Raw genomic sequence first — 6,000 nt, 5'->3', positions numbered from 1 at the left:
CCAGATGGGTCTGACCCAGGTCATGAGCTCTTCATGAAGGTCAAAGAACATTTAGATCAATAAACTAACTGAACACATTGAGAGAGATCAGGGAGTTCTGCTCAGAACACAGGTCAAGGGGCTAAGGAGTTGGTGAAATGACAAGTGCGCATCTACTCCTAAGAACATCTTTCCAAGTACTAAGTCACGTGGGGCAGAAAAAAAAAAAACAAAATATGGAGGAGAATAAGACATCCTCATCAACAGTAATTGCATAAGATTAGCCAAAATGCATCTGAAACATTGGCAGATGCCCCAAACCAAGAGTGATCGAAGAAAAACAATAAATGTATTTATATCAGAGGATGATCCAAAGCAGACTGTACTGGGAAAAAAAAACAAAAGATGGCGACCTTCAGTAGAGAAAACTAGATCAGACCCTGCTTTCCAAGGAATAATGATTTAATTAGAAATCTTGACTCAAACATTAGTCAAGAATTCTCCCAAACTATCACTGCTGTATAAAAGTGTGCTAGATCACCTTGTAGTAAAATACACATCAGTCTTATAATTATGTGAGATTTCAATTATTGTCCACTAATTTATTTATGTTATTCACAAAGTCCCTAGTTTAGAATCCATCATATTATAATTAAATATTGATAACTACAACTGAATATCATTCCAGGCAAGATTCTGAGTACCAAAGTAGAAAAAAACAGGTAAACAGTGCCACTTACAGATGGGTTTCAAGATTTATTTTCTGCATGTGCATAAAGATTAAAGGGTAGAATCTAAAAGAATCAAACCTAGATTAGGTAACATTTTCAAGTATCCTATAAATTAACTCTTTGGGATATTTCTAGAATAAGCAAGGTTTAAAATAAACAGCTGCTTAAATTTGTTGCTATTATTGTTTGGTTTGGGGGTCATATCTGGCAGCGCACAAGGGTAACTCCTGACTCCGAGCTCAGAAATTATTCCTGGCAGACTCTGGGGATCATATGAGATGCCGGAGATTGAACCTAACCTGGGTGAGCCATATGCAAGGCAAATGCTCTCCCTGCTGCACTATCTCTCAAGCCCAGTGTTGCAAGAATTAATAGGAAATGGAAATTAGAAACCAAAACAACTGAAGATTACTGAGGAGGTTCACTGGCCAAATATTAAGGATAATAATAAGAAAAGTAACTATGAGGGGTCAGAGTATAGCATAAGGAGGAGTGTTTCTACCTTGCACGTAGCCAACCTGGGTTCAATCCCCAGCATCCCAATATGGTCCTCCTAAACCTGCCAGAAATGATTCCTAAGCACAAAGCTAAAAACTATCCCCTGGGTGACCCCTCCCTCAAAAAAAAAAAAAAAAGTAGCCATAAGAGCAAAACCAAACTATACAGAAGAAATAAGTGGAGTGTCCCTTAGATAAAATACCATCAAAGAAGCAACCAGAGCATGAACTCCCCTTCAGTAACAACATTACAAACCACAGTGTCTAAAAGAAAAAAGAGAGAGGGAAAGGGAGAGGGGGATGGAAGGTGAAAGAGGGAGAGAAAGAAGAAAAATGTCTGCCATGGAGGCAGATGGTTGGGGGAGGCCAAGGGTGAGGATGGGAGGGAAACTGAGAACACTGGTGGGGGGAAAATGTGCCCTGATGAAAGGTGCATGACTGAAACTCAATCATCATCAACTGTTTATCAATTAAATAAAACTGTAATATGAACAAAATAAAGGTAGAATTGCTACCTTGAGATTTATTATTCTGAAATCACTTGTATCACATTTATAATGTATTCTTTCCTCTGCATAATAAAAGACAAAATGTCTTAAAAAAGAAAAAGCTTATCTCCCCTTTTAAGAATAAAGAGTTTAGCAACAACTTGGATAAATCCCAAAAGAATCATCTAAATGAAGAAAAGCTAAACAGAAGCCGTTATCCTATAAACTTTATTTGTATAAAATTCTAGACCAGCAAACTAATTTGTAGTGACATTAATGACAGGAGGTGGACAGAGCAGGTGGTAGAGAGAACTTAGAAAAGAACTGGGGGGCTGGTTCTATTCACCATCATGATGGTGCGGACTGTTTTCATCAGAAATCCACTGTCCTCAAAGTCTTTTTGTTACAAGTTCCCTAGGAGGAGGACCAAAACCAATACTGCTCGCCTCATTTTCAGAGGCAAAAACTAAGATCTAGCAAGGGCTGTAGAGGTAATACAAGAATAGACTTGTACAGAAAAAGTATTGCTCCAGGTCAGAAGATGCCAGAGCTGCACAGAAGGTGGAGAGAACTAGAACCAGGTTCACTACTGACCCCCCCCAGTTAGTAAGTCAAGTCACGCAGCATTTGTCTGGCCTCTAGCCTCCTCCAGGTTTCTTCTGAACATGACCCTTCTAGTCACTCCATTGTTTAATTATTTTTGAGGGAACATGGACACCCAGCTATGCTCAGGGCCTACTCCTGACTGAGCTGAGGGATCCCTCCTGGCAGACTCAGGGAATCATGTGTGGTACCAGAGGTTGAACCCAGGTCAGCCACATGTAAGCAAGCATGCTACCCACTGTACAATATCTCTAGCTATTTCTTTTCAACACTTTTATTTTATTTTATTATTTTGGGTTTTGGTCACACCCGGTGATGGTCAGGGGTTACTCCTGGCTATATGGGATGCCAGGGATCGAACCAAGGTCCATCCTGGATCAGCCACATGAAAGGCAAATGCCCTACCACTGCACCATCACTCTGGCCCATCTTTTCAACGCTTTTAAAGAATAAATATAATTATAATAAAATTATAATAAAACTTTAACAATAAATAAATTAAATGTTGAAGAAAAATATTTGAAGTAGCAAAGAAAAAAATAATAGGCAGAGTTAGAACATGCCTCTATTCCCTTTTCTTCCCTGGATGCAATTAAACCACAGTAAGGACATCTACCTTTTAAATACACATTCCTGGCTGTTTTTTTCAAGTCTGTATGCATGGCTCTCTCTTTTGCTTTTTCCTGAAAAGCATTTGTTCACTCTAAAACATGATTTTTCCTTTGTCTTCCAGTTCACTAAATAAACAAATGCACCTCTCCTCACCCCATCCCCAGCCTGCCAGAGTAACCCCTGAGCATTGCCAGGTGTAACCCAAAATTCTCCCAAATATCAAAAAAGAGGAAAAAGAAAAGATAATTTTTGGCAAGCATGAGATTTTTTTCAGACTTTGATGGGGATACAACTGGCCAAAGCTCTCTCTACAGGATGAGACCCCACCTCACAGCCCTGCTGAATCCGGGCCATGAACATGACAGAGGTCTTCTGACAGCCAACTGCTCAAGGAATAGAAAACCTTCTCCTCTTCATATGAACCAACTCTCAGCCCTGTTTTGACTCCATCCCTAGTTTCTCTCACAGAGGTTCCCTCCTCTGAAAAATCCTTGAGTATTCAACATCCCCTTGGAATCTGCCTTTTGGAAGACCCAGATAAACCCATGATTGCAGGTGAAAGATTCCAGCCAACGTTCTGGTGATAAGATGCAGCTGGAGGAACAGTTGCTGATGTCAGCGCTGTGACCTAAAGGCCTTGCAGCAAGGAATGCGGATAAGCAAGGCGCCAGCTCCACCAGCAGATCCAGAGAATTTAGGACTAAGAGCCGAAATTATTGCAGAAGATGAGGGGCACATACAAGAATTGAAAACACGTCCATTTACTGTAAGACCAGATGCAGGGGGATTAGATCCTCTTCCCAGCCCTTCTCAGCCCTCCTCAGCCCCCTCCAGAACCAAATTCCTAAGCCTCAAAAATGATGCAACAAGTATGTATCATTTGGAGGTAATCTAAGGTCGCTCACTACACAGCAAGAAAGAGTTAAAATAGGTCGCAATTGAAAAACACCAGGATTGCAGATGGGATATGAAAAAAAAAATCTATTATTTTATGTTAGCTACTTATGTATAGTGATTATTCAGAGAATTTTAAACCTCATAAAATATCCATTCTTAACTGAAAGATATTATATTAAATGAAGTAAGCCAGAAGAAGGATAAATACAGGATGCTATCTATCACTTTTTTGTGGTATCTAAAATAACTTCATGAAGAAATGGAATGGTTTATATGGGGGTTGTCAAGAACACTCTAGCACCCAGAGCATAGTGAGGAGGAAAAAAAGAAATTGAGTGGAGAAGGAGAAATACAAAATTGAAAGAACAAGAGAAACGCAATTTGAAAAAAAAAAAAAACAGCTATTTTTCCCAAAAAAAATATACTTACATTGTTAGATTCCTTAATGCAAATATTACTAAAGTATCTAACTATATATCTCAAAATGAGCCAAAAGATCACTTTTAAGAAGTATAAAGTAATTAAGCAAAGCATAATTTTTTTTATTTTTCCTAATGTAGTGATTATTTAGAGAATTTCAAGTCTCTCATATAGATACTACTATAAAGATGTCCAATCTGTGACATTCTTGCTTTAATTCCTTTCTTTGGAAAAATCTTACTTTTAGCACCCTGCAAAGAAATCTATTCTGGGGACTGTCCACATTGCCTCCCAAAAGGCCTGTATCATATTAAGGGTCTGAGTATTTGTTTTACAATAATTTCTCTACTAGTTTGTGTCCCTTTGGTTTTGGGTTTTGAGGACACACTCTGCACTACTCAGAGATTCCTCCTGGCTCTGTGCTCAAGGATCTCTACTGGCAGTGCTTGGGAAACTATATGGAAGTCAAGGATTAAACCCTCCCTGGTATACTATCAAACAGGCCCCATTTTATGTTCCTATTAAATTACTTTCCCTTTGGCTAATTTAGTAGAGGGAAAGACATATAAGTAGACACACTTTCCATTTTCATCTTTAATTTCAAGGTAGAATAAACTTTTCTTACATGTAAACCTTGGCTTACTTCTTAGAGTGTGACTTTGGGTCCCTTCCTCAAGAAAGGACCCTGACATAAACCAGTGCTAGAACGGCCCGACCTCCTCCCAAAGCGCATTCCCATTAGTGTAGGGAGAGGTGGGGGGAAAGCCTATTGACCCCTATAGAGTCCACCTAGACCGGCGCCCAGGGAAGGCCTGAAGTCCATGGGAGAAAAAGGGGGATGGCTGGGGGCCTGCCAAGCCTCCCAGCACTCCCCAGGCCAGAGAGAAGGGCTCCGGTATGGGGCCTCCCCAAACCCTATACCTGGCAAGAGCTGGTCTCCAGAATCAAGGAGAAACCGGAAGCCAGATGTCTGCCCGCCCTCCTCCCCATGCACCTCCCCCCTGGAGTACTGATGGAGGGGGGAAGCCTGAGGACCACTAAGAGTCCACCTGAACCCACTTCTAGCCATCTGAGCTGGCACCCAGGGAAGGCCTGGAGTCAGGGGGAAAAGACAAGGATGGCTAGGGGCCTGCCAAGCCACCCAGCACTCCCCAGGCTAGGGAGAAGGGCTCCGGTATGCTGGAATATTTTTCTCCTTGTTTTCCTATTGATAGTATTGTATACATATATTTTATACATACATAACATTCATCTTGTATTGTGACCTTGATACTGCCCTACAAATCTCATTTCTAATATTTTACTGTCAGTCCCAACCCTTATTTCCCCCATCTTCCCATGTAGGTGCAGCTCATGACATGAAGCTCACCACATAGAGTGATAAGTGCAGTTAGAGAAATAACTACACTGAAAACTATCATAACAATGTGAATGAATGAGGGAAAAAGAAAGCCTGTCTCGAGTACAGGTGTGGGTGGGGTGGGGAGTAGGTAGATCTGGGAAATTGGTGGTGGGAAACCTGCACTGGGGAAGGGGGGTGTTCTTTACATGACTGTAATTATACAACTACGATTATATTTGTAATCAATTATAAATCAATTATAAAGATAATTTATAAAAAGAGAGACAGAATGAGAAAAAGAAACAAAGAAGAAAGAAAAAGGAAGGAAAGAAAGAAAGAAGAAAGAAAGAAAGGAAGGAAGGAAGGAAGGAAGGAAGGAAGGAAGGAAGGAAGGAAGGAAGGAAGGAAGGAAGGAAGGAAGGAAGGAAGGA

This window comes from Suncus etruscus, chromosome 12, assembly GCF_024139225.1.
Source record: "Suncus etruscus isolate mSunEtr1 chromosome 12, mSunEtr1.pri.cur, whole genome shotgun sequence".
Lineage (NCBI taxonomy): Eukaryota > Metazoa > Chordata > Mammalia > Eulipotyphla > Soricidae > Suncus > Suncus etruscus.
This window is presented reverse-complemented; position numbering follows the sequence as displayed.